This window comes from Echinops telfairi, unplaced genomic scaffold (assembly GCF_000313985.2).
Source record: "Echinops telfairi isolate 266 unplaced genomic scaffold, ASM31398v2 ScPeMD7_12;HRSCAF=54, whole genome shotgun sequence".
NCBI lineage: Eukaryota > Metazoa > Chordata > Mammalia > Afrosoricida > Tenrecidae > Echinops > Echinops telfairi.
This window is the reverse complement of record NW_022103909.1, coordinates 4,623,936-4,636,265: the sequence shown is the minus strand read 5'-3', so window position 1 is coordinate 4,636,265 and position 12,330 is coordinate 4,623,936. Positions and strand designations below refer to the sequence as shown.

The following is a 12,330-nucleotide window of genomic DNA, read 5'->3' as shown; positions in this document are numbered from 1 at the left end:
CCACCCCCACAGGTCCCACACTTCACTTAGCTTCAGGGCATGAACACCATTTGGCCAATTGCAGAGTGGGTTCTTGCTGGACCACCTGCCTCATCCCACCATGTCAACTCCTTGCCTGTTCTAGTCACTGCTGGGCCCTTCCTCCGTATCTAAAACAGTGCCACATGCTCACTGCCATCAGTCGATGCTGACTCATAGCGACCCAGGGCCCAGAGAGCTGCCCCTGTGGGTTTCTTTACAGGCACAGAATGCCTGCTCTCCCTGACCCTGTGGTTCAGCAGCCCAACAGGCTCCCACTTGACGCGCACGAGTTGAACAACTGAGAGAACGCTCAGGCTCTTTTCTGGCCCAAGGAGCAGCTCAGGTTGGACACAGAGGATGGCAGTGGGCCCAGTGAATATAACCCTGCTCAATGGAGGGTGAGAACCACTGTGAAGGGGCAGTGCCGAGCTGCCCAGCCACTGGCCCTACCACAGCTTCCTTCCCTCCCGCTCTCTCTAGCACGGGGCAGCCACTGAAATGCTTCTTTGAAACAATACTGAAATGGGGTTTCAGCCTCGCCCGTGCCAGCCAGCCCTCTGAGACCGCGGGAGGCATGCGTCAGCGGGCAGCTTATTCAGCAATCACCATATGCCAGCTGCTGGCATCCTCTGTAGAGTCTGGGAACCAAAGAGACACACACCCCAACCCAGCAGGCGGAGGAACAGGTCAAGACAGAGTGCACCCAAACTCAAGAATGTGAAAGGTAGATAGGGAGGGATCCTACTCACAGGCTAAAAGCATGGGAGTCTGACAGCAGTTTGGGAGTTGGATCTGTTTGTTTGTTTTTCCCCCCAGAAACTTCTTCAGGTGCCCCCTCCCCATCCCACCCCACCCCACCCCATCCCCACTCTTCTCACTGCAGCAAATTCCAGCCGAGTGCTCAAGAGCCAGATCAACAGCCCCTAGAGACCAAAGTACTAGTTTGTCCAAAGAAACAGAAACAATGAGCACTTACAGAGTGTTTCATCTTCAAAGGCCTCTCCAGACATCCACTAATGAGCCAGGCCCCTGCTCCCCAGATGAGCCCTGCCCCTGACCCAGAGGGCCCGCAGCCCAGGGAGAGGGCCAGGCTCAACCGCAAGGTGCAAGCCCAGCCAAGTCGCCCACGAGCTCTCCTCCCTGCCCTTCCTGCCTCAACCCACCCAGGCAGACAGACTCCTGGGGATCCTTGAGGCAAGAGGGGATCCTGCCCAGCTAAGATCAAATCCCATCAGGTTTGGCAGTTTTGTTGTAGCTGGGGCTTCTGATTCTGCCCTCACCACCTCCAAAAACTGGCATCACTCCCCTTTCCACCCCAGTCCCTCCTGGTCCTCACCCTGCCTCCTTTCCTTTGGCTCTAGATGGTCCTTTGCTTTGAAGGTCTGGCTTCCGCCCAGATTCTGAACGGAATCTGTACCACACATTTATCTTGCTGCCCTTCACGACTGGAACGGGTGCTGATTCAATGATTACCAACTGTGAGTCTCGCGGCAGCTGAAAGGACGGGCAGCCACGTGCCCCTGCCCCAGAGCACAGACACCCCGGCCTTCAGTCTGCGTTCTGGCTAAGTGGTCAAGTCTTGGTTCAAAAGAGGATCCAGATTTGGCACCTGTTTCTGTTTCCTGGCTGCCACATCCAGGCCCTGAGTTATAGGAACTCCTCGGTGGTCCCCACTGCCTGATGGAGCTCCTTTTGTCCTTCTTTCAGGAATCTCCACCCCCACAACCCGTGAGTGGCTCCTCCGCCAGGCCATGCATGCATGCATACATGCGTGTGCTCCCTATGGGTCCGCACCGCCCGGTGCCCTGTCATTGTCAAGCTGCACTCAGGCCAAGCCCACTGCAGGTTCCCACCAAGCACACTGGGCAGGCTCAGCCTCCTCTGAGGAGGTCCCAGAGCACTGCTTCTGCCCCTGCGCCACAGTCCTTGGTCTCCCCACGATGCTGGGGCAGGCCCCACACACCACCGACACCAGAACTGGGCTAAGGACACCAGGAAGGGCCAGGCGGGGGGGGGTTGGGGTTTTTTGGTTGGGACGGGCCCGGAGGGCGTTGGTTTGGGTTGTTTTCCCGGGTTGGTTGCTTGCCGGATAGCCCCAGTGGCTCCCATGTCTCCCCTGGGGTAGCCCAGGCCTGGAAACTCAGGGGGCATGACAAAGGCTCCTCTTTCAGTCTGATGGGGAGCTTGCACTCAGCATGAACATTACAAAGAGGGATGCTGGCCTGTTACCAGATCGCATGCAGTCCACCAGGGCTGTGGTAGCTTTTTGTGCCATGAACACAAATCCTTGGCTCTACAGACAGTTCATAGAAAAAGCTCTGGAAAACAGAAAGACACACACACACACACACACACACACACCTGGATTACTTCCTTATGTACTTACTGTACAGGCTATAGTTACTCTCTCCTACAGATGGCATTCCTGTGTCGATAAGGCAAAATGCCAGGCTCCAGGGGCTGCTGGAGGGCTCAGCAGTTAAAACTGTAGATGGCTCGAGATTAAAAATGAAATACAGTAATCTGTCTCGTAACAAAGAAACGAGCTCGACATCTTAGTTTACAGTCGGAAACTTTTGTTAACACAAGGAAAAGTAGTAACAGAAGCTCTAAGTATGTACTCCTAATTAACTGCATTTTTAAAAAGTACTTCAGAACAATGGCCCCACTTCGTAGAGCCCCCTCCCTCCCCAAGTCCAGAGGCATGCTGCCACAACTGGCTCCTTTGGCCACCTTGAGTGAGTGTGTGTGTGTGTGTGTGTGTGTGTGTAACCCGCCTCCTGACTCTCCAGGGGATTCCGGGAGTCACAACTCAGCCTGCCACACACACTTGCCCCACCCAGTTCCAATGAGGGGCCCAGGCATGTGTCCTAAGACACCCGGAGGGGCCTGCTGAGCCAGCACCACCTACTCCACCTGCAGCCGCCCAGCTCCGGAGAAAGAAAGCCGGCTGGCTCCCAGGCCCTCTGCTGCAGGGGTGTGCACGAAAAGTGGCTTGGTCCCCAGGTGATTTTCAGATGCAGATGACTCTCCAATTGGAATATATCACTAACAGAGGTGCCAGTTTGGCTCAGCCCTTAGAGAAACAAAGAGGGGGTCTACGTGCATGTAGCTTCTCTTTCCTGTAGCATATTGCCGACCTCTGCAAGCTCTCCAAGTTTCTCGTCTCTACAACACTGTCATCGCGCACAGAACATCTACATTAGTGTTGAAACAACTTCTATTGCACGCTCAAGGCTTTCCCAAAGCCAAGAACTGTGTGACATCAGTTCCCATCCAATACGTAGACATTTATGAGGTATCCTGAACTAGCGATACAGAAAGGACGGTGATTTCTGCTTTCAGGAGACCCGACTAGTGGGAGAGCAAGGCAGGTACACAGAGGATTACAAGCACTGGGAGGACAGGAGTCGGGACAGACATCGGGTGCTATTCATCCAGACCAGGGAGCAAAGGCTGACCCTCAGACACAGCAGGAAATCTTCAGACAACACTGAAAGCGCGCACGCGCGCGCGCGCACACGCACACACACACACACACACACACACACACACAGGGACAGCTTGAGTGAAAGCAAGGAGGCTTGAGTTAGAGATAAGGCTATTAGTCAAAATCAGGTGTCACGGGAGTGAGTTTATCAGGCAGTAGCAGGCTAAGTGAAGAAAGTGATGAGGGATGCTGCTGGGCAGATAAGCTGGGGCTACAGTCTTAAAGATAAGGCTGAGTAACACGACCAAGTCTGTGCTTCGGAAAGTTCGTTCACCCTGCAGTGGTTTATGGGATGGATTAGACTAGAGGCCAAGAGAACTCTGAGGCAACAATGACGCAGGTGAGAAATCACAGTTCTTAACCAGGGGCGGCAATAGGGAGAGCAGATGGGAAACATCTAGCAGAAGCCCCAGGCTTCCGTGACTGATTACCTGCAGGAAAGAAGAGGAGGTGACCCCCAGGTTTCTGGCCTGGGTGACAAGGGTGGCCTTTCCTCACGTAAGAAATTCGAGGGGAGGAAAAGATGTGGGAAGTGAACATGTTTGTTTTTAGATTAAACGTTGATTTCAAGAACTTAGGTACACAGCTCAGTAGAGAAGTCTAGGCAGGTCCCTGGGGAGTCATCTGTGCAGATGGTAACTGAAGCTATAAGAAGAGCCAAGATGACCTAGCGTGGTAGCAAATATTGGTTGCCTACCCCACAGCCGAGAGGGGAGTCCTGAGGAGTTGCAGTTCAACACTGGGCTGCGATACCTAAGGCTGGCAGTTCAAAACCACCAGCCACTCCTTGGGAGCAAGATGGAGCTTTCTACTCTCATACATAGTAGGTAAAGCCTCGGAAACTCACAGGGGCAGTTCTATCCTGAACTCTAGGGACGCCATTCTCCTTTCTTTCTTTCTTCTACTGAACTCCTACTATGCTCAGATGTTGGGGTCCTAGGGCATTCGAGACAGACTTCAGGCAAGATGGCCTCTCTCCATACCCCAGAGAGTGAAAACTGACGGACTTAAAAGAATCCGGGCCAGGAATGGGAAGGTACTGATTCCAGTCAGTAAGCCGGGTTGAAAGTCTGCTGGAAGCATTTAGGAGTGTCCCTCAATCTTAACCCTTTGAGGACCCGCAGGCGATTCGTCATCCACCAACATTTTCAGCCTCTGGTTTTCTGGGAAGCTGCCATCTGACCTGTAGTGCTCCTACGGCTCGATGGGGGCCTATACAGCCCCGTGAGTCCCAGGTCCACATGATACATAGGGGTGCCCCGCATAAGCTTATCAAAATCCTTATTTCCTTAAAAAAAAAAAAAAAAAGCAGCTTTCCCCTCTTGACCTCAGTACGCTTTCATTACTGAAAACACATGGGTCAACAGGAAGGGTTTTTGTTGTTTGGTTTTTTTTAAGGGCAGGGCAATGTTTTTCTCTCTGGTCTTTGGCTGTTGATATATGAGGATGCAGCTATGTTTGCAGCTGCTGCAGCAATGGTGAGACCATGAAGGGACAGGCATGGGCATTCTAGGTTCTCAGAGCAGAAAAACAGAGAAACGTAGGTCCTTAATGGCATGGGCAATCGGGTGCAGCAAAAACAAACAAGAGTAAGGCCCGTAGACTTCCTGGGATGTGACTTGATAATGCCCTTATTGTTTGAGCCACAGGTGTGTCTCCCATCCTCACGAGTGGTACATGGGGACCGGACACAGCGACAAGTAAATCAGGAGCCAGAGAGATGCTGTGAGAAACAACCCGGGGGTAGACGGGACATCAAGGGAGCACGGCACACTGGAGCCAACGAGGCCCGAGCATACGCCAGGAGAGAGTCTGTGTAGAATTCCCACCCACAAAGACCCCTGTGGGACGAGACACAACTACCCGATAGGGGTCCACGGCTGAGGCTCTTAGAGCAGCAGGCTGTCCGGGGATCTTCCATGGAGCAGCTGGGGCACAAACCACTAACCTTAGGATTAACGGCGGGATGCTTTAGCCACTGCACCACCAGGGCTTGCCTAGAGTGGTTCGAAGGCTGTCAGTGAAGCCTCAGAGGCACCTCCTGAACTTAATACTCCACAATGAAGGGCCACTTCAGTATAAACTAGAACATACCGTATATACTCGTGGATAAGCTGAGTTTTTAAGCACATTTTTTAATAGTTTTTGTGGTAAAATTAGGTGCCTCGGCTGATATTTGAGTATATACGGTACCTACCTAAACTCGCCCCCCCCTTTCACTAAACTCTATCGGAGCCCTGGTGACACAGTTTAGCACTGGGTTGCTGACCTCTAGGGCAGTGGTTCGAATTCACAAGCTGCTCCCCAGGAGAAAGATGAAGCAGTCTGTTCAGATTTAGAGTGTCAGAAACCCTTAGGAGCGATTCTACTCCTATAAGGTGTCTTATAAGGTGGTGCTGAGGCCAAATCCATTACGTGGCAATAGTTTTAACTCAATTAGTAGTGTTTGGGCTCAAGTCAGAAATATTTGTCAGTTCCTCTTTTAGTCTTAAACAGAGACACAAAGAGAGTCCTGAATCATTGCTTTAAGGAAAAATCAAAACAAAGGTTTTCACCCCAAAGGAAAGAGACTTTGTTAGCTGGGGCTGAAACAGTAGGCTAGAGTGTCAACAGGTGTTAACTTGGATGAAGGAGAGAGAGTATTCCACAGGAGGGAACTGAAAATTCAGAAGTGGGATATGGCAAGCCACTGGGAGGTTTGTGAGTACCTTAAATTGCTGAATACCAAATTGATTATCTGAAAGGTAAATCCCCAGCTAATGTGCGCGCGCAAAACACACACACACACACACACACACACACACACACACACACGATTTTTTAATAAAACAATAAGGGGGGGAGGGCCCAGGAAGACTGAAGGAAGTTACAGCTACCAGGCAAAGTAGATCCTGAACCACCCTGTCTGACGGAAACACTCCCCTTTAGGCCTCAAATCCCAAACCCACTGCCACCCAGTTGTGTCTGACTCATAGTGATCCTATCTATATAGGGTCTCCAGGGCTGTAACTCTTTGTAGGAGCAGACAGCTTTATCTTTCTCCTAGGGAACGGCTGGTGGGTTTGAACAGCCCAGCTTGCTATTAAGTAATGCAACCTCTAAGCAACAGCAGTTCCAGGGCTCCTTAGGAGACCAGGGGAAGGGTCTAACTTTTCCTTGATCAACCAACCCTCAAGTGACCCAGAGCAGAGCATTCGAGGTCCACTTCAGGATGCACGCCCTAGCCATATCAGACAGTGACCAGATAAAAACCACACTCCTTTGTTTCTTTGGAATATTCTAGTAACCTACCTTATGACCAGCGTACTATTCCATCTCCCGATAGTCTCTGGCTATTCCAATACCCACATCTATGGCCCACATCTACCTGGCCAGAAAATTGTGTTTGCCCGACTGCAAAACCTCATCAGTGTGAACCTAAAGCCCTAAACCTTTGCCTCCAATCTGGTCCCACTGAGCAGGTCAAGATGGCAGCTAGCTGACAGTGAACAGATCAAGCAGGAAGGCAAGATTTGGACTAGGCCGAGCAGAAGACGAGCACATCTCACGCTACCTTCGACTCGAGGACTCAGCACCGTATGTTTAATTCACACTAGCCTGTTTCTCGCTCCAGAAGTGAGGCTTCCTCAACACACTCCTCGGAGTTACCAGGCAGGGGGAGACCCTGCTCCCACGGGAGGGCTGAGCAGGGCACAGGAAGGCTAGAGCCCTTGGGCCAGTCATCTCGGCTTTCAAACCGCTGTGTGTCTGTCTGTTTTCTGGGCATGCCCAGATGGGGGAAAGGCTAGGGAGTACTTCCTTAGAACTGTGAAGTCCTTTCCAGCTGGGACCCTGATTCATTGTTTCAGGCACCCAAGGTCCAGCACCCTGACCTGTGGCTAGTGAACGGCATGCTGGTTGTTGAAGAACATGGGTTCTCTTTACAACACAGACCATGTGAGGTCCCCAATGCCCTTCTTTCATCTGACAAATTGAAGACTGACAGACACACAGGGCCCTGAGAGCCCTAAGGTTCCTTGGACAGGAGGGTTCCGGAGGGGGCTGCCCAGGGTGGGGAGGAGGTATTATGTGAGGGCTCTAATTACTACTGTTCTCCCACCTCCCCCACCAGCACCACAGCCACTCCATTTTATACACTTTATGTGTAAAAGTAAGTAAGGCTTTACTTAGGGGTTGACTTCATTAAATAAAAAAAACCTTTTTAATTTTAAAGGAACAAAAAAATTGCTTCAGAGAACAATGTGCTACTGAATCCTAAACTCAAGTTGTCGATGGAATGTTCATGCCAATCCTCTTGTGCATATGTTACTAGAGGAAGGCTGTGCGGGGCTCTCCCAGGCCGTCACCGCAGATACCCCCTGCTGTCTGGTCCACTCTGACTCACAGGGACCCTCGAGGGCAGAGAACTGCCCCTGCGGGTTTCCAGAATGTAACCTCAAGAGCCTCGCCTTTCTCCCACGGGCCAGCAATGCTGTCTTGGTGCGTTGGGTGGGTGCTGACTCCTAGCAGCCCGTGTCCGATGGAACAAAGCCCTGCCCCGTCCTGCGCCCGGGCCTCACAGTTGGGCTTCAGCCCCCTTTGCAGACACTGTGACTGCCCGTTGCGTCCACGCTCTTCCTCTGTCGCGGCTCCTCTACTTTACCAACACAATGGCATTGTCTAGGGGCTGGTTTCTTCTGGGCCCATGTCCAAAGGATGTAAGGCAAAGCCTGGTAAGCTTGGAAGTGGCACTCTGGTCATACTTCTTCCAAGACCGATTTGTCTGCTCTGGAGGCAGGCAGTCCATGGCACCTTCAAGACTCTTCTCGCCAGCACCCTCCTTCACATGCACCGGTTCTTCTTCGGTCTCTATTCCACGTCCAAACTCCACCTGCCTGTGAGGCAACTGAAGATAGCATGGCTTGAGTCACCAGTAAAAAGCTCCCAGGAGACCCGACACACCCAGTGCCCTCACCTTTCTTCAGGAACATGCCAACAACGGAGGATTCTTGAAACCTGGAAGCATTGCCTTGCTGGTGCACATGGTGTAGCAGATCCTCTGTAGAAATCTTTCCCAGAGCTCTGCCGCGCTTGTCAAGTCCCGGCCTCAGCTGTATCCTTCCCAGGCTACATACCAAAGTTCCAACCTTCCGGAGAGTCCTTCTAAATGCTCGTGTGCCTTTCCATTGAGAAAAGGCTTCACTAGAACCCCACCTGTATTTGTGACAGAAGCTGGAAAAAGTGTAGTCGACGGAGGCTGACAGAGATACCACAATCTGGGCCTTTATACGATACATTCGGAAATATAGATGCAGAGGCAGACATCTAAAAAGAGCTACAACTAAAGTGAAGGAGTGGCCCAGAAAAACAAAGGACCCTGAAATACTGGTTGAGGCCTAGAGGAATGGGCCCTAGGAATCTAAATCTCTGACCCAAGTCGATCAGGCGGTGCTCTTGGGGAAGAGTCCACCAACACCTGAGTCCCATTGACTGGTATGCCACCAGCTCTATTCTTGAGCCCCCACCGTCCGCACCCTACATCCACGTTGATGGTTGGGGCCCCTGGCTGGTTCCAGTCTTGCCTCCCACGCAGCAGTAGAAGCCGCTGCTGAAAAAATGTTTTCCTGCTTCAAAACCTAACAAAACAAAGTCCTGGTGATAATCATCCCTTCACACAGGCGCCTCAGGCAGCAAGTTGTTCTTTTGTAAACCTCCACTGCCGTATGGGAGCCCTGAGTGCTCCCCGATTACTAGCACAATCCCGATGATCAGCAGCAGCTGATACAGAAACAAAGAACACTGCCACCGAATGGATTCTAATTCATGGTGACCCTACAGGACAGAGATGATCTGCTCCGTAGGGCTCCCCACACCACAAATCTTAACAGGAGCAGCCAGCCTCAACTTTCTCCCTCAGTGTGACCAGTGAGTTTGAACAGCCAGCTTTGAGGTCAGCAGTCCAACATGTAACGGGAGGGCTTCAAAAAGTTCATGGGAACACTCCCTTATCTTTTAATTCCATGTTCTACGAACTTTGTGAAGGCCCCCTCATATGTATTTGGTGCCTACCGTGTGTCTTGCACAATAAATACTAAGCACTCTGCATGTGTCACCTGATTTAGCTCTCATGTCAAACCTGTGTGATAGGTATTATTTACACATGATGAAAATGAAGCTAAGACAGGGCAAGTGATTTCACCAAAACTGTGCAGCAAGTCATTTGCAATAGTATTCCAACCCAATCCTGTCTAATTCCAAAGCCCCGACTCTCAATGCCCACGCTATTCTGCCTCTCAGTCCGCCTAAGTTCGCTATTCTGCCTGTTAGACCGAGACTGAGCAGAACCACACAGCGCAGTGATGTGCTTTGAGTCTTAGGCCTCTTGGCACACTGAAGGTATGTGAGAAAGCCAAAAAAAACCACCCCAAACTCACTGCCACTGAGTTGACGCAGACACACAGGCGACCTGCAGGGCAGGGGAAAACTGCCCGTGAGTTTTGGAGGCTGTAAATCTTCCCAGGAGTGGAAAGCCCCAGCTCTCTCCCTCCGAGTGGCTGGTGGTTCCTATGGCTGGACCTTATGGTGAACAGCCCACATGCAGCCACTACACCACCAGGGCTCCAAAGTGCGTAAGCAGATTCCACCATTTCCCTCAGTCATACACCCAGCTTTAGCAAACCTGGTTTTAAAGAAGTTCCTCCTTCTATCCAATAAATCCCGCCCACTGTCCTGAACCCATTTCCTCTTATTCTGTGGAAGACTAGCACAGACGAACACACACCACAATACAACCTTTGTGCACTTAAACTTGCCCATCCACTCTTTCCAGCCTGCTGTCAGCTCTCCTTTGTACTTGCCTTCCGTCTGATAATAGCAGCTACCATTCGCAGGCTCAACGCTGTGCCAGGCACCTCACACAGACATACACTTGGCCCCTTCCTCTGCTCCTCAGGATTACAATTTCCACACACGCCGAGGGGCCTAAATGGAACGGCAAGCCCCTTCAGTGGGGAAGCAGGCAATCTGGGACTTCAGATAAATATTAACTCCATATTCCGGAAAGTTTTCTCTTTAGGGTTTAGCTCCCATTATCCGTGACTGTGCTGCGCCTCTCCAGAAGGCAGAGAGACCGGGATTTTGGAATCACAGAAGCCAAAGGTGTCTGTGCCCTCATTTGGTTATCTCCAGGGATGCTCCCTGGCAGCCAAGCCCTTTCTTTCCCTTCGTTTAACTATCATCAGAAAAAACGTGTCCTGTGGGATCCCTTCACACCCACTATTCACACTTATGCTCTGGTCTCTTTGGAAAAGTAAGGTATGTACATACACAAATTTTGACCATGCAGTAATAATTCTCTGCTGGGAGCAAGGAAGCACCCGAGTATGATACTTGGGGGCCTTTCCCAGCTGAATCCCAGATCACCGATTCACCAATGAGCTTTTACAGACATGTCATTCGGCCATGGGTCTAATGTGCAAGGTCCACTCCACGTCCCAAGCCTGCCACTCCGGGACACTTGCTCCAACAATATAGGCCGACCACAGAAAGGCAGGGAAGACTCACCACCTGCCTGACTGGGAACTGGGAAGGAGGTATGCAGAGGCTGGGGTCAGTCCTGCTGCACTGGCCCAGGCAATCAGATCTCCCAATAAAACTTTCATGCCACAGGCAGGGGGTGACCCAGGTTTTAAGTTACACTTCTCCCTCACCTGATGACCTCACTATTATTTCTTCTCATTTCTGACCACCTAACACCCTCCTAAAACTCCACCACCATCACCACCACCACCACCCAAAAGGAGGAGCTACTACTTTGCCACTCAAGTGGCTCATTTTAACAGGGAAGTCCTGTTACACCCCTCAAAAACACTGGTGTAAGCAGAGGCACCATTTTCTGTTCCGGGAATCCTGGTGCTTCCTAAAGAAAGCAAGCGGATTGGAAGACACCAACTCGGGCCGAGCCGCAAGACGCTCCCTCCTCCCCTGAGACCGCCCCCGCTTAGCCTGGAGGAGGAAGGCCCCACCTCTCCTCTCCAAGCTAGATCGGATCCCCCTCCCCCTTCTCCGGTCTCTCCTCCTCCCCCTCTCCACCTGCTGCCCCCTTGCCCACCTGCGGTTCTCTGGACCCGACGCAAAGCTCAGAGCGGCCCCCGGGGCGCTCCAGTAGCCTCCCCCGGCCGGCTCATCTCCCAAACCATTAGGCACCCCTGCCCCACGATTTGGGGGAGGGTATCGCTTGCTGTGGTTCCCCTACAGCTCCCGGGTGGAGGAGGACGAGGGGGCAGGAGAAAACGGCACCCTGTAGCCCTTTAACAGCAAAAAGATACACAACAGCATCACCGCCCCCGCACCAGCTCTTTCAAAATCGGCTCCCCTCCCTCCGAACCCCGACCCCTCGCAAATCCACCTCCTTCGGGCCAGGGGATCCTAACTGCAGGCCAGGTCGCCCCCTTGTGCGAGGCGGAGGACAAATCCGAGTGAGCCCCCCACCCCCACTCCAGCTCCGCGTCCTTCAAATGCGGGGGCGGGCGTGGGACCGGCCCGGCACCGCCTTTCCAAGCTGCTGAGTTGGGATGAGGCACACAGCACCCCATGCCAGGCAGTGCCGGGTTGGGGGCGCTATCCCCTCAGCCCCCACCCCGAATCTCCACTCGACCGGGTCCCGCCTTCCTTCCCTAGCCCCTCACCTGTTCCAGCTCTCGGCTCTGCTGCCGCCTCCGCCCCCGCAGGCTCGGCTCGGATCTCAGTCCGCTCCCTCCAGCTCCCCCGGCCGACTTGGGCACGGCTGTTCCCCGGGCCCCGCTCCCCGACTCCCGCCCTCCTTCCCTCCACCTAGCACC

At 52.6% G+C, this 12,330-nt stretch overlaps 1 protein-coding gene across 1 annotated transcript in view; it reads right to left on the bottom strand.

Moving 5' to 3' along the window:
- Window positions 1–12,330, bottom strand: part of ARF3 (ADP ribosylation factor 3) — a 17,991-nt gene extending 5,661 nt beyond the window's left edge. The window contains exon 1 of the mRNA XM_004711415.2: window positions 12,178–12,330. The gene's annotated coding sequence lies outside the window, so the exon portion shown is untranslated. The remainder of the gene's footprint in view (window positions 1–12,177) is intronic.